The sequence below is a fragment of the Arvicanthis niloticus genome, assembly GCF_011762505.2.
Source record: "Arvicanthis niloticus isolate mArvNil1 chromosome Y unlocalized genomic scaffold, mArvNil1.pat.X SUPER_Y_unloc_2, whole genome shotgun sequence".
Lineage (NCBI taxonomy): Eukaryota > Metazoa > Chordata > Mammalia > Rodentia > Muridae > Arvicanthis > Arvicanthis niloticus.
Window position 1 is genome coordinate 1,641,594 of NW_023044979.1, and position 21,131 is coordinate 1,662,724.

The following is a 21,131-nucleotide window of genomic DNA, read 5'->3' on the forward strand; positions in this document are numbered from 1 at the left end:
ACCCAGGAACAAAACTCCCACCCAAGCAAGGACAAAGCCAGAAATCAGTACTGAGATATAAGCACTTCAAACCCAAGGCCCTAGACACCAGCATAGCAATATAATAACAACAGCCAGAAAAATAAGTCACCAAAAGCTCCGACTTATCCTACCACAGCAGGTCCTGAGAAATTAAAACATGCAACAGATATGGTACAAAGAGGTTATTTTGGGGGGCAGGGAGATGAGTGAGAATCTGGGGAAGGGATGAGGCACAAAAGAGGACCTGCAGACAGACAGACAGAACAGACAGCAGAAAGAGAGCCCTGAGAGTAAAAAGAAATAGAGAAGGCAATGAACTGAGTCCAGGGAACAAACGAGAACGCTGTGTAGCTAGTGTGGTCCATGTATAATAAAGAACACCTTACAACAGCAGCAAGTATGGAGGCAGGATGACTTTAAGCACGTTGCTAAGGTCCACTGATAGCAGAGCTTGAAACTGCCTGTTGCACTGACAACTACAGAGGCAAGGTTCACCCGGGAACAGGAAAACGAAGCGAGAGTTTCAGATATTTAAGGATGAATACAACAAAAAGAAAGACACTCGGGTAAAAAAAATGTGGATTCTAGAAAGTTTCCTAACCTTAAACTAACTAGGAATTCTTCCACATATGAGGAGGGGAAAAACTACAGATGTTTGAATAGAGAGAAGAATATCAGCCCAAATATCTAGAACTATTTTAATGAAATAATAATGGAAAATTTCCTAAACAAAGAACATGCATGTGACTGTACAAGAAGCATCCAAAACACCCAGAGACTGGAGGGGAAAAAGTCCCTTACCTAATAATAATCAAACACTAAACATAAAAAAATAAAGCTAACATAAAGAACTGCAACAGAAAAATTATAAAAATTAAACCAAAGAAAAACAAGTTAATGTATGAAAGCAGATCTGTTAGATTTAATGCCTGTCTTCTTAACAAAAGGTTTTTGTTTGTTTGTTTGTTTTCAAGACAGGGTTTCTCCTGTGTAGCCCCTGGCTGTTCCTAACTCATCTTAGACAAAGCTGGGTTCAAACTCAGAAATCCACCTGCCTCTGTCTCCCAAGTGCTGGCATTAAAGGTGTGAGCCACCACTTCCGCTATACCTGTCTTCTTAATGTAACTATAAAACAAAAGGGTTTGGAGACATGTGCGGCAGAGTCAGGAAACCACCCGAGTTTTCTACAGAAAGCACCTGGTCCAGTTTTGGGCAAATTCAGATCAGCCATGACACTGAGGTTACTCAGAGGTCAGCTCCTGACCTAACAGGTGAGGAGCATCACCAGGAACTCACAGGGGTCACATCTCGCTGATGCTCCCATGCAGTTTCCAGCGAGGACCCAGCACCCCCAGCTCCACTGCTCAGCTGCCTGCCCCTACCCATTGTGGGCAGTGATCCTGTGCTCACCATGACTCCGATTTCAGAGCTGTCCCTGGGGTCTCCCACACAGCACCCCACAGCAGATCTCAGAGCAGAGCACAAGATGACCTTCAAGCCTGCACAGGAACAAGCAAAACTTGCAGAATGGCACCTGAAGAACCCGCCTCCCTGTGGTCTGATTGGCTAGGTCTGCCTGGATACTTGATTGGGCCCGTGAGCCTTACCACTCCTTAAGGTTAAGTGTGCTTCCAGACCAAGTTCTGACGCTTTTTCCAGAGCTGACCCCCTGTAAAGGTGGCTGCTTACCCCTCCCTCTCTTTTGATCTAACTTGATCTATTGCTCTGTCCCTTTTTCTTGCCTCTTGGGCTCTCCCTTCCCCCTTCTCTCTGCACATGCTTATGCCCCGCCTCTACTTCTCTACTCTCCGTGCCTCTCTCTGCTTTCTCTGTCTCTACTCCCCTCTTAAACTCTCCTTCACATGTCCTGAATAACTGGTATTCTATACTATACTAATCTTGATCTTGTGGCACAGGCTCCTCAGGGGTAAGAGCTGTCATCACATGAGGCATGGTACCTCCCGGGGAAGAAATTCTCAGCAAAGGAGGCATGAGCCTGCTGAGACATGCCCTTCCCCAACACCTTCCCAACACACCCATAGAACATATTCATCTGTTTTTTTGAGAGAAGTACTATGGGGAGGAGGATACCTGGATGTTCAAAAGGAACTGTGGGTAGAATTTTAGACAGAATGCTAACTGCATTACACATTAAAGAGGGGTTTTAGGAACAGCTTCTGCTGGACTCAGAGAAACTATGGCTCCCTTTTCACCAATGACAGATATTCAATCACTCCCTGGAGAAAATCAAAATCATAAGGGAAACACAGTGGAGCACTATTGGTAGCCAGCACACCTTCATTAGTGACGCAAAGTGGAGAAAAACAGCAGTTGTATTAGTACAGGTTCTGTAGAAAACTAGCTCACATCATAGAGATAATGAACTTTTATATAAAAAGTTTATTTAATAAATGTCCCCATAAAGGCTGGTGGACAAGGTAAATTAAAAAACAAGGACTGGTGCTTTTCATGCTGCAAAATATTACGCTGACTTCAATGAATACCAGAATTCTGAGAATAGTACTTAATCATCCATTTTTTAAAGCAACAAGTCATCTTTGTTTTGTAACAAAAAAAAAAAAAAGGAAGCCAAATAAAAAACCAAAACACTACCCTGTTCCATGTCTTATTATATGTAGTTGTCAAAAGAATCTGAGCCTAGATTCAAGGTGGATCTGAACATCTCGAACATCAGGATTAATAAATGTTTTTCACTTCAAAATTGGTAATTAAGAACATAGCCCCACGCCGTGCAGTGGTGGCACACACCTTTATACCAGCACTTGGAGGGCAGTGCAGTGGGATTTCTGAGTTCTAGAAGACGAGCTGGTCTACAGAATTCCAGGAATGACAGGCTACACAAAGAAACCCTGCTCAAACAACAGAAGAAGGAAGAGGAGGCAGGAGTAAGGGAGGAGGAGAGGAGGAGGAGGAGGAGGGAGGAGGGGAAAGAGAAAGAGGAAGAGGAAGAGGAGAAGGAGAACAAAGAGGAGAAGAGAAGGAGAAGGAGAAGGAGAAGAGAAGGATAAGGAGAAGGGAAGGAGAAGGAGAAGGAGAAGGAGAAGCGAAGGAGAAGAGAAGGAGAGGATATAGGAAAAGGGGAATCGAGGAGACCAGCACAGGTATGGCGAGAGACAAGATAGGACCAGAGGGAGGGAAATGAATCATAATCGCAGCTGGCTGGGGGGAAGGGGGTACACTTGATGTGCCAAGACCAGAAATAAGTACCAGGAGTCTAAGGTTGATCTTAGCTGAGATGTATAGCAGTTAGATATGGATCTGAGAGGCCACATCCTGCATCCAGGCAGGCACCCTTAATGGGAGAGTTAAAAACACCAACCAATCAAAAAATCTTTCTACCAAAATTTTTCTCCTGTCCACAAGAATCATCTACACATAGATCCTGTCCAGCAGTAAAATAATGTTGTTCTTGTTTCTAAACTTGCGATCCTGCGGCTGTGATTGGACTCCTTATGCAAAACCATCTCAGGTAATAAATTGTTTGTTGTACAGGGTTTCTGTCAGATCACGTCCCTCATTTTGGGGGAGTGATTAGATTAAAACTGAAGGCAAACCATGGACGCCCACTGTCCTCCTGGCTTGCTCTCTTGCTTGCTCACTCTCTTCATACTCAGCCTGCTCCTCTCATCCACCAGGGCCACTTGCTTAGGGATATTGCCACCCTCAGTGGAAGAGCCTTCCTAATCATCATCAACACTGAGATCTCTCACAGACCTCCGAAACCAGCCATTCTGATGAGGGCATGCCCTCGATTGAAGTTCCTTCATAGACTGTAGCTCTGAAATGCTGAGAACTGAAGACAACTATGACACAGTGCGACACAATAATAATGAGAAGTTATAACAACAAAAGAACCATGACTAACCATGTCAATTACAAGAGCCTGCCACCACAAGAGGTAGTTGGCGTTGTGGCTGAGGCTAGAACAAAAATAGGGAAGGCACCTGACTCAGAGCAGGGGACGGATACACTGGAATGGGGAGCTCAGGACTCTGTGCTGACCTGGGGCTGAGTTTCTTTAAAACCCTGGGTCCCAGGCAGTGCCTACCAAAGAGAGGCTAAACAGCTGTAAGGTGGGACAGAAAAGAGATTGTCCCACACAACTGGAAATGGCCCCACCAAGACAGACCTCTGTCCAAGGAAGAATATGCTAATTTTGTTAGACTTGATGAAGATAATCTTCACATCTTATGACAGCTGCAAGTTCAAAACTATCCATGAACTGGGCAGCAGGGTAAGTTCAGAGGTGGAAAATGAGGTCTTTTATTCTACCCTTTAAAATCAGGTAGGCAGAGCCTGATTTTTGCCTGGAAGCTGTCTCAAAAGAGCTCTCTGTCATCGGACTAGTCCAATGGGTATGGTCCTGCGTTAAGGATTTAACCCAAGTGTGTGGCTTCGAACTAAAATTGACTAGGTTGGGTCTGTATCTTTTCCTCAGTCAGAGGAAAAAGACAAATTGCAACACACACGAATAGACCGCCACAAGGTGCATAGAGGCTATCCCGAAAGATTCCTCCACTTGGACAGAGGAGCAATGAAGACAAGATGGCAACTGTGAGCCCTGTATCAGGCTCCATGTCGCTCAAATAACCTTCCCAGAAACTAACCAGAGGAAACACTGTTCCACTATACCAGACTCTGGAACATCTTCAAAGGACTTTGGGGTGCGACTCTCCAGTGTATCCACTGTAACAGGGCTCCCGTTTCAATTTTAGTCATCTCCTTCACATATACTCAAAAAAACCTGAAACCAAAGCACACATACAATCTGGCAGACAAGCCAACAGACACATAAAAAAAATGGTGGATATTAAAAACCAGTGCTTTCATCCTTTAAGTTGGGAGTCCTGAGGGTATTGGGGTTCCAGTCAATGCACTAAGAAGGTTATGTCCAAGTCACAGAGACCCCCAATTACCAACAATCGTATGCAATGCAAAACACATGAGCGGTCTTTATTATGAGCTCTGTATAAGGATTCTCACCAGTCCTCCTCACATGAATTGAAACTGACCGATCAGGTCTAGGGTGCTGGTATTTATTGCAGTTACAGCAAGATTGGGAACATTAACCTGCAGGCCAGCAATTTAATATTTTAAAAGCTGCATGACTGGCATATCTGCAGGAACCAACGAAGGGGGCAAAATCATCTGACAACCATGATGGGTAGCAAATTTTTCTGTCAGGTGTATTAGTTATCTATTTGTAGCTTGATCTTGATGTTTACATTGGACTGGCCTGTTGACAAGGGGGTTTGTCATAGTATGTTTGGCTCAAGTGGATTTTGTGCACTCTCTAAAACAAAACAGCGGATGATTGGGCTTTACAACTCATCTTTGTGTCTGAGGTCCTGATTATTGAAAGATGCTACTGTTCAAGCACAAAGCCATCTAGCAGTTGAAAAGGTAGTTTGTTCAAAGACCTTACCTCACATCTGTTACTGCACTCTCTAGAACTGTTTTCCTGAGCAGGTACCCCCCGCTTCTGGAATCTCAAAATATTAGGGTTCAAAGTTTGAACTTCAATATTACAGCTCTTGTTCCAGTATCTGGGATCCAGACTTGATTCTCTGTGCTTGCTCAAAAGAGATTGGGTCACTTCTCGCCGCTCTTCCCTCTATAAGCACTCTAGTTTCTGGTTACTCTACTGCTGCTGCTGTTCTTTCTGCTTATCCCATGGGACTGACAGTCCCCCTTCAATATGATGGGTTCCTCCCCTCGATCTATGATTCACTCTGTTCCTGTCATACACTCCTTCCTGGGGCCAAGCCTTAGCTGCTCTGCATGAAATTCCATTCTGCCTTAAAAATCCATACCACTCTGTGTGCTTCGCACAAACATGATCAACTCATGGTGCACAAGGTACAACCTTGTATCTCTGGAACACAACATCTGTTCCCTCAGAAAACACTAAAAACCTTACGCAGAAGATGCACCTCAGTAGTGCTGGTTCTTTCTTCTTCAACATCATCACTAATTTTTCTAACTGCAGCCAACCAGCATCAATGTCTCATGTACGCCTTCTATTCCTTCCCTCTAAAGCGAGCCACATGGACAAAGCTGCGGAGTTCCTCTTGCTTGCTGAGGCTGAACATGGCCCCTTCTATTACATCATCACCAGCTTTCTTATTTTTCAAAACTTCACTGCCTAAGCTCTGCTGTGCTTGACTTGCTCCTGTAGCTGCAACCTTGAACTCAGATCTGCATGGCTCGTCTCCTGAATTCCTGGTAATACATGTTGTAACACTTTGTCTGTACCTAAGCTTTTCTTTACCTAAAACTTGTTCTGTACCAGAGAAAGACTTATCAGAGATCTGCTTGGTGCTCATCTCCTGGATTTAAGGCTGTACCTCCATGCTTTTACTTAAGTATTTATTTTAGGTTTTTAAATGAAAGCCCAGAATAGTAATCACACAGTCCTCTTGGTCGTTTCACACATACTGTGACCCATTATGTCCTCATGAAAACAATGACCAGGTGACAATTGAAAGATATAAAAATTTATAAAGGGTATGGAAAGTTTGCATGGCCCTCTAGAGCTGAGCCAAGAATGTAGGCCAACTGGTTCACTAGCTCCAGGTTCCAGGAACTGGCTGACCACAAAGAAAGCAGAACTAAAACTACAGGTCAGGTGGGTCTTTTTGGGAACTGGCTGACCACAAAGTAGATGTTACCTTCCCCCCCACCATGAGCAAGCCTGAAGAGACCTTGTTTACCACAACAAGATCAAGTGACAGGATCTAGGTGGAGTTGCCCACCTTGGCTGCCCAGAACACAGAAGCAGAACTGCCCCTGGCTTGCCTTGAGACATCTCCACCGTGACCTGGAACGGACTATGGATTATCCCACCCATCTGAAACCAGGAGGGGTTGTGGGTTGGGTCTTCCCCTTTAAATTGAGAGCTGAACATTAAAGCTTGGGGCCTTGTTCAGAGAACTTTGTCTTGGCCTCATCTCTTCTCGCCCTCCGTCCCCTTTCATTCCCAGCCCCCCTTTCAGGTGAACCCAGTTGATTGACTTGTGGCCGCGGGAGGCTACATAGATGGTTGAGCAAGATTCAATTCCTGAGAAAAACATGTACAAGATGTTTCCAACATGACCAACTGAATGATGGGCTGGGACTTACCACTATTTTTATGAGGTTCTTCCTTGGTTTCCCATTCGACCACCCCACCCCACCCCCATTTGTGCTTTTACCTTTGAATACCCTTCTCCCCCTGGCCTCGGAGTCCACACCCCTCATTATGAGTCTCGACCTCAGCCCGGCTGATTCCTGAAATAAAGCCTCTTTCTGTTTGCTGGCCTCGATCTCCCAAGACTAGAGTGAGGGTCTCCCCTTCTGGGGGTCTTTCAATAAGGCCCAACACGATACAGTTCTCCTTTATACAAGTCTGAGGGCATGTTCATAGGTCCGCCAGCCAGTAACTGGAGGCAGCTCCAGTCATGCCCCTGCCTCAGATTCACAGGTGCCTCCACACGCTCACAGGTAGCCTGGAACCTCTGCTTCCACCCGCCTGACACTGTACCTGGAAGCACCGGTCATCTCCCCGTTCTTTGGCAGAGGCAATCGGATCGAGTTGCATGGTTTGTGATGTCAGAAGGAGCCCGCTGATGCCACGAGGACCGCAGTGCTCCTCCTGGATCACAGCAGCAGCAGCAGCAGCAGAGGTCTCCAGGCTGGGGGTGAAGGCAATAGGCTCTGAGGGGATCTCCAAACACCTGGCCTGTGTGCCGGCCCCAAGTCTTCATGGGAAATGTAGTCTCTGACCTGATGCCATTTTGCTTTTTTCTCACGACATTTTGGGATATGTAGTTTGAAGGCCAGCAGCCATCTTGGATTGAGTTTGCTACGCATAAGCAGTTAGTTCTCTGACAGTCATCTTGGCACTAGTTCTCATGGGAAATGTAGTCTCATGCTGGCCGCCATCTCTGTGTAGCCCTGGCTGTCCTGGAACTCACTCTGTAGACCAGGCAGGCCTTGAACTTAGAAATCTCCCTGCCTCTGCCTCCCAAGTGCTGGGATTAAAGGCGTGCGCCATCAATTATTAATCATTATTGGCTGTTGATTAGAATTGATTACTGATTATTGGTTAGCATTGACTGCTGAAATGTAGGTTACCCTAAAACTAATTATAAGCCCAGGCTGACCTCAAGCTCACTGACCTCAAGCTCTCCTGCCTCTTCTTCCCAAGCATTGGAGCCTTGGAATTCACGCACCACCACACCTGGCACCAAAGAGTAATTGTTGTTATTGTTATTATTGTTATTATTATTATATTATTATTATTATTATTATTATTATTATTATTGGTTTTTTGAGACAGGGTTTCTCTGCATAGCCCTGGCTGTCCTGAAATCACTCTGTAAACCAGGCTGGCCTCAAACTCAAAAATCGGCCCTGCCTCTGCCTCCCAAGTGCTGGGATTAAAGGTGTGTGCTACCACCACCAGGCTGAAATAAGTACTTACTAATACCAGTTTTAAAACACAAATAAACAAACAATTCACCTTTGTTTAGTAAGAAAAAAGTAGGGCAAGTACAAAAAACAAAAACACCACCCTATTCAAAGTCCTTTATATATGTAGTTTGTCAAAAGAATCTATAGTACAGATTAAAGGTGGATCTGAATATCTCAAAAGAACAAGATTAATAAAGGGTTTCTCACTTCAAAAGCTGTAATTAAGAAATATGCCCCACAGCAAGCAGGGCTTGAGTTAGGGTTAGGGGATTAGACAGTCATGGTTAGGATTAGGATAAGGGTTCTTAGAATTAGGTTTAGGAGGTTAGGAAATTCAGAGGTGAGTGTTAGGATAGGGTTAGGCTCAGGGTTAAGGTTAAGGTGGCCACCATTATTCTTGATGGTCCCACTGTGTCAATATTATCCCTATTACACAAAGAAGAAATATCAGGCCTACAAGGTATTCATTTTATGTCTTAATGGTTTGTTTTATTCTTATTCTGATAGCTTCTTTCTTACTTAGAGAAAGGCTTCTAAAATGAAGCTAAAAGTCTTTCCAGCCATTTGCCCCCAAAACTAGCATGCTAGCAAAAGAATCAAAGATTTTGATATTCATAGAACTCTACAGACGAGGCTGGCCTGGAACTCTGAAATCTGCCTGCCTCTGCCTCCCAAGTGCTGGGATTAAAGGTGTGCACCACCACTGCCTGGCTAGTTTTTATTTTTAAAATCAGATAAATATACAAAGGTAAGAAGATCTAGCACAGGGCTTATCTTGTCTTCTAAATTAAACCACAACGATTTTCATACCTTCAGGTTTGTTGAATTAAAATAATCACTGTAGCCACCTATGGTCATGAATCAACTGGGTTCACTTGAAAGGGGGGCTGGGAATGCAAGGGCACTGAGGAAGAGAAGAGATGAAGCCAAGACAAAGTTCTCTGATCAAGGCTCAAGCTTTAATGTTCAGCTCTCTAGTTAAAGGGGAAGACCCAACCCAAAACCCTTCCTGGTTTCAGCCGGAGATGGGTGGGATAATCCATAATCCATTCTTGGTCATGGCTGGAGATATCTCAAGGCAAGCCCAGGGGCAGTTCTGCTTCTGTGTTCTGTGCAGCTAAGGTGGGTAACTCCACCTAGATCCTATCACTTGGTATGTTGTGGTAAGTAAGGTCTCTCAGGCCTGCTCAAGGCTTGGGGGGAGAGTACAAATCACAGCAGGGCTTTTTAAATGTTACTAAACTTCTAACAAAAAAGCATGACATATCTGGCCAGTATTTGTACAACTTGACAGGGGAATAACTATTTAGGTAACATAAATTTGTCTCCAGATATACTGAGTAAAGTATTTTTAATGTGACTGATTGTAGGATGTCTACAGTCTCATAAGAAACACTTTGTCAATGGCTGTATAAAAAAACAATTATTTCATTGTTATTCCAGGGTGAACTATGATAATTTTGAAATGTGGTGTCACTGAGAATGTAGAAAAAGAGGATATTAACTGCTTACTTTCTGCCCCTGAATAAATATTCTCACAATAGATTGTGAATTTTTTTGTTTATAAAATATTAGAATGATCTAAAGATGTAAATGGTGTCAATAAAGAAGAAGTTATGCATAGATTATGATGGAAATTTCCAAAATGAGAAGAAAAGCTAACCTACAAAGCTGTTGGAAGTTCTGAAGGAATAAATGAAGTATTTAAGGCACTTAGATCATAAAGTTTTTGGGAGATACTTATGGGATTAAAGTATCTGTATTCAGATGAACATTTATGACAAACTGGCTGTCATCTAAGTTTTATCCTATCCTGTGTCCAGTCTACATTGAAGAAAGTCAAAATACAGAGATGATTCCCTCAGAGCTTCCAAGGAAAGTTACACCCAATCTGAGCAAGATATGGAGTAATGTTCACTAAGAGAGAAATAGTACAAAGAAAAGCTTGAAGATACAGAGATTCTTCAGAAGATCAAGTGATAACCTAGACAAGAAATTTCAACAGACCTTAACAAAAGGTCAACAGAAGTTGGTTTTGCTAAATGTGTAATCTTAAGCAGGCATAGGTAAAGGATGAAGGGACAAGAGTCCTAAAAAAATTTTGTTTGATCTTGTGAAATGTTATTTAGAAAATAGTCACTCCCGATTCTCTTTGTCATATATAGATGCAACTCAATATCCCAGATGAAAGAAAAGTCCATGAAATATGTCAGCATGACAGGGTCTATATACAGCTGAGAAAAGCTGAACAACCTTATTAAATACTGAGGTCAAATCTAAAACTTATACTTAGCAAATATGAAAGACCATCTCATTATCAAAGAGAACTTCCCAATAATAGATTGTGTTCTTTGTTACACAAACCATACATGCTCCCTGATTTATATGATGGCAGGAGTTTCTACCATCAAATGACCAGATTTATAGGCTTATTCAATTATCCTATCTCACACTCTTGAACTTCAACTGTCTTTTCTTTTAATGCAGCAGATACGTGTGCTTCATGTGCACAGAGAATCCAGAATGAGACTTGTGTACTGAGTATAAGCAGCTCTGCAAAAAGATATTTATTAGATAAGGACAGCCACCTGTGTTCAGGGACATTATCCAGACAAAGTCAGGCAGAGAAATGGAAGCCCTGCTGATAAAGGGAGCCCTGTATTTTGAGCTGAGTTCCACTGAGACTTGTGGCCTGTGACCTTCACACAGGTTTTCCAAAACCTTGATTCCTGAAACCATGGATCTTGGCTGTGACAGGAACTGTACCAAATACTGGAAGCTGATTCAAAATACATACAGCCTAGGACCCTTCCCAGCTCTCCAGGTGGCTGTCCCATAATTGGCTGTGTAAAAGTGTCTTCTAGAGGTCATTCTATTTTACTATAAGTTCAGCACATTTGGGGTAACAAGGACTATGGTATTAATGGTAATTAATGCCATTAGAATCCATGATCATTGGCCCACTGTCTCACTTCTCTGCTGTGAAATGAGTTCCTTGGTCAGAAGCAATACTGTGTGGAATGCCATTGTGGTGAGTGAGGCACTCAGTATGTCCATGGATCGTGGATTTGGCAGAAGCAATATGTGCATGAAAGTCAAAATCATAAGCAGAATATGTATCTATTCCAGGAAGTAGAAAGCTTTGTCCTTTGCCCAAGAGCAATGATATGATGTAGTGAACCTGCCACCAAGTCACTGGCTGGTCAACCCAGGATATAGTTCCATATCTAGGGCTCAGTGTTGGTCTCTACTGCTGGTAGATCTGGCACTCACCAGCAGATGTGGCCATGTCAGGCTTGGTGAGAGGACGACTCTACTGTTGTATCCATGAATAAACCCCACTGTGTCCACCATGGCCACTATGTTCATGGTCCCACTGGAAAATGACAGATACAGCTGAGGACATGGCTGACTTCCCACAGAATAGATCACCCTAACTACTTGGTTACTGAATGATTGCTCAGCAGAACTTTGCTTTTGATCAGCATTTACATGGTACACTATCGATTACTGACTATCATGACTATTGATCACTTTTGGTTATTGACTAGTATTGATTATTGGCCATTGATTAGTATTGATTATTGAATAACATGATGATTGATTGTTCTTCCATGACCGTCATCCACCTGCCTCTGCCTCGCGAATGCTGGGATTAAAAGTGTGCATCATCAGTTATTGATCATTTTTGGTTATCAATTAGTATTAATAATTACGGATTACTGATTATTGATTATTGATCAGCATTGACTATTGATCCTTATTCCATCACCAACCTCCCCCTGCCTCTGCCTCCATATTGATAATTATTGAATACTGTTTATTGATTATTGGTTATTGATCAGCATTGATTATTGAACATTATTCTATCACTGTCATCCCCCTGCCTCTGCCTTCCAAGTACTGGGATTAAAGATGTGTGCCACCACTGCCCTGCTTCTTTGACCATTGTGAGAGATCTATCCACATACTTCTTCCTTTTATGTCTCTCTCAACACTATTCTAATCGTTCTGTCTCCAAGTCTCTGACAGTTAAGCCATCCCACTGTTTATAGCTGATGATTGAGTGAATAATCACACATTTCCAAACAAATGCATGAGCATGACTACTGCATGAAGCTCTGAACTGTGGTGATTTCCCTTTACTGGTGTCTTTCAGGATTGGCCCAGAAACATGTTTTCATGCTGCAGTTGTTCACTTTTGGATGGGGTCTGCATAACAGGCAGAACACTTAGTAAAGCAGGATCTAGTTATTTCTTCCTTAGTCACTTGATGATAGGGCCTGTACCAGGAAGTCCTAGGTGCATGTATAATACCAGCGGCATTGTACAGGAATAGAAACTAGGCTTCTGGGCAACTCAGTTACCTAGCATTAGTTTTCAAGTTGCGCCCTTCCCAGCAAAACCCAAGCCTAGCTCCACTCTCTAGGGAATTCCAAACAAGACTAGAGTTTTCAAGTTACATCCTCAACAATACAAGGGTCTCCAGGTTATTCCCCTAACAAATCTGCACCTCAGGTTACAAGTCCATGCCTAACCACCAATAATGCAGAGGGGTGGTAACCTAAAGTTTATGATGTGACTCCCAGCACAAGCCAAGTATGTTAAAGGTCACAGCAGCTTTCCAATTAGATGCTTGCACTCATCTTACCTGTTGCAAGAGACATTTAAAATGGCAGCATTAAATCAGAATTTTCTTAATCCCCTGCCATGTTCTTGACTAGCCTAGGCCTGTGGCCAGTAATGGCAGTGGCTGTACACCACTGCTCAGCTGGAGCAGTCTGCTAAGGTGGTCAGAACCACCAGCCCTGCCACCCATGAGATGCCACCATGCTTGGCTGAACCCAGACCATCCTGCCATCTATGTGGGCTCAGTCAAATGAGACTATAATGCTTAGGTTATCCAAAGGCTCTCTAAGTTTGGTAATGCTCAATAAGAAGATGCCTATACAAACAGAGGGGTAACCCAATACCCAATCTAGATATATCAACTACGTTTGGCTGCTAGAGGCACACACACTTCTGCTTCTATGTTTCCCCTCTCTCATGTCCCCCTCCCCTAGCTCCTTCTCTTCTTCTCCTTACTCCTCACACCTTAGCTCCTCCTACAATTCCCCACTTGCTGCTTACAATAAATCCATTCCCCATAAACATATGGGGTTCCACCATCACCAAAATAGTCTTGGCTGATGCTGATCCATTGGGGATGGGGGCAAGCTAGCTCAAATAGAATAAAGACCCTGCTGGGAGTTGCATCAGATCGGCTCCTGTGTGTGTCATTTTGGGGATAACTAACATTTCCCTGGCACGACATGTTCAATTCCTACTAAGATGGAATAGCAGGCCAAGATATTTCTTTTCAAGGGAAGATATTTGGATAGAGTTGATGGTAGAGCCTTGCTCCAATATTCAAATCTATGATTCTCAATAAACACCTGCCAAAGGCTCCAAACAATTTTCTTTGCAGCACTGAGCAGCAGAGAAAGGATTGGGTGCTCAAAGAAATTTTCAATCACACAGGCAAGCCCCTGCTACAGGCAACATTTCTATGAACAGAAATAAATAATCAGCGGGAGTTTTAAAAATAGAAAATTCTTTTAAAAAAAAGTTTATGTAGTTTATGTATGAGTACACTGTTGCTGCCTTCAGACACACCAGATAAGGGCATTGGATCCTATTACAGATGGTTGTAAGCCACCATGTTGTTGCTGGGAATTGAACTCAGGACCTCTGGAAGAGCACTCAATGTTCTTAAACACTGAGCCATCTCTCCAACCCGGAAAGAAATTCTTAATGACTTGGGATCGAAGGGGAATGAGAACTGACAAGAGAGTATAGCAGTGTTGCATTTGAACTCAATAATTGACTTTTAAAACAAATATATGTAGAATGAATTTGGTAGCATTCCTTCTGTTTCTATTTTGTGGAATATTCAAAGGTGTATTTGTCTTAGCTCTTCTTTGAAGGTCTGGTAGAACTCTGCACTAATACTACCTAGTCCTTGCCTTCTCTTGGACAGGAGGTTTATAATGCCTGCTTTGATTTCCTAAGGGGTTATACTACAGTTTAGATAATTTACCAGATATTGATTTAATTTGAGTTCATGGTTTCTGTCTAAATAATTATCCTTTTCTCTGGCTACACATTTCATCTAGATTTTTTAGAGAAAGAACTAATGATTTTTTAAAAATTTCCTCAGTTTCTCTTGTATCTTCTCCCTTTTCATTTCTAATCTTGTTAATTTGGATACTGTCTGTGTGCCCTCTGGTTAGTCTGGCTAAGGACTTTATCTTATTGATTTTGTCAGAGAACCAGCTCTTGGTATTGTTGAGTCTGAGTATTGTCCTCTTTGTTTTATTTTTGCCTGTGAGGAGGTGGGCAGTGGGAAGCAGCTGGGTACCTGGTAGAGCATAGGCCTTGTAAACCAGACCTTTATTGTAAGGCAGGTGTTCTGCTCTGCTCCCAGACACTGGTTCTTTTTATTTAGCTTCAGCCCTCCAGAGCCCACAGAGAGGTCTATGGCCACCAGTCATGAGGAACAGTGCCCTAGGCTCTCCCACATATAGATGAGATATCTCCAAGCTCTCAGACCAAGTCAATAGATGTTATCTGCTGACTGACCCTAACCCACCCAAAAACTGTATATAAGGGCTCTATTGAGGGGAAGTAAAGTGTATGAGATCATCCTCGTGTCTGACAGTTTGTGTAGAAAGAGCTATAACACTTGGGAAGAGATTTGCTCTCCCAAAATCTGCCTGGAAAACAAAGCTGCCTCTGGCTCAGCTGGGGCCAACTGAGCATGGAGGCAGGTGCAGCACCTGGGAGTGACTGGGCTGCAACAGTGGAAACTCAGCAGAGGCAGCAATGGAGGCAGGCAATCTCCCTTCCCTGCTCGCACCCTGTCCTGAGCTGGGCTGGAGATCATCGTGGGACACCCTCTAGAACATGGGACCCACTTCTGCCCTGAGTTTGATTATTTCTTGGTATCTATGTGTCTTAGGTGTGTTTGCTTCTGTTTGTTCTAAAGCTTTCTAGTGGGCTGTGAAGTTGCTTGTGTAAGATCTCTCTGGTATGTTTATGAGGGCACTTAGTGCTATGAATTTTTCTCTTACCACTGTTTTCACTGTGTCCCATAAGTTTGGGTATGCTGTGTCTTCATTCTCATTGAATTCTAGAGTCTAGTCTTTTATTTCTTTATTTCTTGCCTGATCAAGTTATCATTGTGTAGAAAGTTGTTCAGTATGTGCCTTTCTGATGATTTTGTTATTACTGAAGTCTAAATTAGTCTAGTGATTTGATAGGATGCATGAGAATATTTCAGTATTCTTGCATCTGTTGAGGATTTGTCACATATAATATGGTGAATTTTGTAGAAGGTAACATAAGTTTCTCAGAAGAATGAATATATATATATATATATATATATATATATATATATATATATATTATTGTAGGGTGAAATGTTTCATCTTGAAGAGTCAGAAGAAAGACTTAACTATCAATACTCATTGATAACCAATAATTGATGGTGCATGCCTTTAATCCCAGCACTTGGGAGGCAGAGGTAGGCAGATTTCTGAGTTGGAGGCCAACCTGGTCTACAGAGTGAGTTCCAGGACAGCCAGGGCTACACTGAGGAACCCTGTCTTGAAAAACAAAAAAAAAATGTTTTAAACTAAAATCACGTAACACTCATACACTTATATTACAAGATTTAAATACCCCATTCTCACCAGTGGACAAATTCTCCAGACACCTCCCCCCGAAAAAAGAGAAATATTCCAGCTAACTGACAACATGAACATGAGTCCAGCTGATACTTACAGAACATTCTACTGAGAATATGCCTTCTGCTCAGCACCTCATTAAACTTACTTGTAAACAGAACACATATTCAGACACACTGCCAACCTCAATACATACAAGCAAATTGAAATAACCACATGAATCCTATCAGATCACCATGGATTACAGCTGGATATCAACAAAACCAGAAAGAACACAAAGCTTACAAACTCATGGAAGCTGAACACCTCACTATGAAAGAAAAATAGCTTAAAACAATCATAGAGGAAGACATTAGAGACTTTCTAGAATTCAATACAAATGAATATGAAACATGCACAATTTTACAGAATACAAATAAAATGAAACTGGTTCTAAGATGAAGGTTCATAACACAAAATCCCTACATGAAAAATTTGGAGAGCTCTCACACTGGCAATTCAACAGCATGCTTTAAATTCTAGAACAGAAACAAGAGAGCAATGACAAAAAAAAGGATTAGACATCAGTAAACTATCAAGTTGGTGGTTGAAATCAACAAAATAGAAAAAGAAGAATGCAAAGAATTAATGAAACATGGAATTGGTCCTTTGAGCCTTTTATTAGATAAGATAGTCAAACCCTTATTAAAAGATGAAGAATATCCAAATTAATGAAATCTAAAATGAAAATGGGGAAAAATAACAGACAATGAAGAAATCTAAAGAATAGTAATGGCATAGTTTTAAAAAGCTTCAACTCCATCTAACTGGAATTTCTAAAAATAATGGAAAATTTCCTCAATAGGTTCCTCTTACCAAAGTTAAATCAAACTAAGATAAACAACTCAAACTGCCTAAACATCTAGAAAAGGAGAAGTCATTACATGTCTGCCAACAAATAGAGCCTAGGACCATGAATTTTAGGGTAGAATCCTACCAGACTTCCAAAAAGAAGTTCATGAGAATACTCCTCAAATATTCAACAATATAGAAAAAGAAGAAACTTTAGCCAATTTGTTTTGTGAACCCATGGTTACTCAAATATCCAGTCAATATAAAGACTCAGAAATAAACGGGAATTATAGACCAATTTTTCCTTAAAACCAAATATATAAAAATATTTAATAAAACAGAAAAAATACAATAAAATAGAAACCACATCAAAAGACTATTGCCCATGTTCAATGAAACAGGCTTCGTTCAAGAGATGCAGGGATGGTTTATCATAATGTGATTAAAGGTAAGAAAAAAAGTTGTAATGTCTTGGATGATGAAAAATTTTCTGACAATATTTAATCCAACTCCATGATAGAGTTCTTGGAGTGATTAAAGATGCAAGGAACATACCTGAACATAATAATGTCACTTTATTGCAAACCTATAGCCAACTTTAAATTATGGAGAGAATGTCTAATTAATTCCACTAATTCACAAAGAAGAGAAGGTGATCCATTCTCTCCATATCTATTCAAAATACTATCCAAAATTTTACTGTTAACTAGTCCTATATTGAAATTACAATTTAATGTTAACTAGTCCTTTACTGCAATTTACCATGTAATGTTAACTAGTCCTATATTGCAATTTACAATGTTAAATAACTTAACATTAAATTGTAAATTTAAGGAGGAAGTAAAGTTATCTTAATCTGCAGATGATATGATAGTAAGTACAAGTGAACTAAAACTTCCCAAAGACAATTCCCAGAGCTGATAAACACTTTCAGCAAAGTTTTGGATACATGATTAACTAAAAAAAAAAAAAAGAAAGAAAGAAAGAAAAAAATCAGTGGCCTTCGTATGTACAAAGGAGTTTACCAGTGTAAACAAAATAGAGAGACATCGTAAAGTTTGAACTGATGGTTGACGCTTGTCAATGTTTTTTTCTACATAATGAATAACCTTGAGTAACTCAATGTGTGTTGGGTAAGATCATACAAATTATTTGTAGTCACAGATGACTTTTGATATTATTGAAGGTGCTCAAAGACTACTGTAATATACAAACTCTTTAATAGATTCATTACTTACTAAAGAGTTTAGTCTTCTATAAAGATATCAGAAAGTACACAACTTTAACACATTGACCACGTTTATGGGGTTTTTCTTGCATTATAACTTTATCTCATGATTTCTAGGATGACTGCCACATGCAAAGGCTTTACCACATTGCTTATTCAGAGCATTTCTCTCCAGAATGTGTTCTTCTATGATCATAGATGACTGTATTGTGAAAAGGTTTTATCTCATTGATTACATTTATAAGTTATGTCTTCAGTGTGTTCTGTTACATATTCAAATATGCCTATAACATACAAATGTTGGGAAGAAGCAAAAGAAACTTAACCTGAGGACTGCCTTTTTGTTACTAACCTCGACTTAATAATGAACTGAAACTAAGTATTCAAGTCCCAGGTCATAGGGGACCTGTGTACTTAACAATATCTGACCAGCTTCCATCATTCATGTTTTATTACCTAAAACATAACAACTGTCCCTAACCATGATTTCTGTTATTCCCGTTTTATTCCTCAAAATATAATTCATGGTTCTAACCACAAAAGAACAAATGCTGTGATAGTGTTGACCATAGAACTTACATTCTGTATCATTTGACATAGAGTAAAAATAGAAAAAAAGTGATTAGGAGAAAAATGTAACTGAAACTTGGCACAGGACTTTGTGGTTTTGACTTTTGGATGCTATATAACATTCTGGTTCAGGGTGGGGCTGAGGCCGGGGTTTTGCAGCTAAGCTTCTGAGTGTAGTTTTGTGGCCTTGATTTATCAATAGTGACTTGATTACAATAAATTCTTATCATTTGCCTTGTCCTGTGATTGAGTTGTGTTGGATCTCAGTGGACCTCATGACGTAACGGCTTTAGCACAGTATGTAACCACTGTCCAGTATGAATAGTTTCATAATGATGAAGACGACAGAGGTGTGCAAAGGCTTCATTATACTAAACATGTCCATTAGGACTATGTGGGTGTGTCCTGAGTCACAGAGGACATGTTTAAGATTGAAGGGGCATGTCCTGATTCACAGTGGGTGTGCTTAAAACTCAGAGGGTGTGTCCTGAGACACAGGGGGGCAAGCTCTAGTATAGAGGGAATAAGGGAGGGAATGACTTAAGCACTTGCTAAGTCCCTGAGAGCAAGCCATTGAAATTGCCTGTGCCCTGACAACTACACAAGTAATGTTCACCCAGAAAACAGGACAGGAAGAGAGAATCTCAGGCATTAAAGATGAATAGGACCAGCTGGGTGGTGGTGGCACAGGCCTTTAATCCAAGCACTTGGGAGGCAGAGGCTGGTGGATTTCTCAGTTTGAGGCCATCCTGGTCTACAGAGTGAGTTCCAGGACAGCCAGGGCTACACAAAGAAACCCTATCTTGAAAAACCAAAAAAAAAAAAGTCTTCCATTCTTGCCCGTGAGGATGCCAGACCCGAACGCCCGTCGACATGCCTTGGAAATTTGAGGAAATCAAGGACTTTTTGCTCACAGCTCAGCTGAAAAATGCCAAATCCATCAAGATCAAGAAGAACAAGGATAACGTGAAGTTCTAGGTCCGCTGCAGCAGGTACCTTTACACCCTGGTCATCACAGACAAGGAGAAGGCAGAGAAACTGAAGCAGTCCCTACCCCCCAGGTTTGCCAGTGAAGGAGCTGAAATGAACCAGACCTGCATATGACTATTAAAAGCCCTGAAAAAAAGAAAACCCAAAAAAATGTATAGAGGGCATGTCCTGAGTCACAGAGGGAGTGCTTAAGACTCATGGGGGCATGCCCTGTGATACAGGGAGCCTGTTTAAAACTCTGTCCAGAGTCACAGAGGGCATGCTTAAGACTCAGGGGGCCTGTCCTGAGATGCAGAAAGCATGATTAGGACCCTGCAGGCATTTTTAAGACTGAGGGTGTATGTCCTGAGGCACAGGGGGCATGCTTAGACTCTAGCACACATTCTTTCATGATAATGAAGACTGGAGAATTGTGCAAAAACCTGACCATATTAAATACACACACAGGGTTTCTAAGTGTTTCCATTGCTATGAAGAGAAATCATGAACAAGTCAACTCCTATAAAAGCAGCAGTTTAATTGGGACTGGCTTACAGTTTCAGAGATTTAGTCCTTTTTCATCATAGCAGGAAGCAAGGCAGGCATGAAAGAAAACATGATGCTGGCAAAGAAGCTGAGAGTTTTGCTTCTTGATCCAAAGGCAGCCAGGAAGAGACTGTCTGCCAGGGAGCTAGTAGGTGGGTCCATTCTGCACTGGGTGGAACTTCAAAGCCCACCCCCATAGTGATGCACTTCCTCCAACAAGGCCACATCTCATAATAACTTCCTCCCACTCCCTGAGCCAAGCATATTTATACTACCACATTCCACTGCCTGGCCCCCCTATGATTGTACAAACACATGATTTTATGGGGACCATATTTAAAAATAGCATAATACAAGATATGTGAGGTTTAAAGTAAAAAGTCCCCATAATCTATAGAACTCTCATAAATGTTAAAAGTCCAAAGTTCAAAGTCTCTTCTGAGATCATTCCAATCATGTAACCATAATCCCCTATACTTTGAAAAAAATAGCACATAATATACATCCAAATTCACAGGATATACTTCACCATTCCTAATCACCAATGTGAGGAAATACTGGGCCAAAAGAAGACCAAAAGCCAGCAAGGAAATCTCCAAACTCTGCATCCCCATGTCTGATGTCAAAGTGTTCTTCAGATCTCCAACTCCTTCCTGCCCTGCTCACTGCAGCACAATTCTTTCTCTTTGGCTGATTATATTTCCTAAAAGTAGTTTTCCTGAGAAGGTATCCCATAGCTTGGGAATCTAAAACTCTTGGGGTCT

General features: G+C 41.6%; 1 pseudogene; it reads left to right on the forward strand.

Annotated features, from left to right (window-relative positions):
* Positions 1-19,725: 19,725 nt before the first annotated feature.
* On the forward strand, positions 19,726-19,970 carry LOC117696019 (large ribosomal subunit protein eL38 pseudogene; annotated as a pseudogene).
* Positions 19,971-21,131: the final 1,161 nt, after the last annotated feature.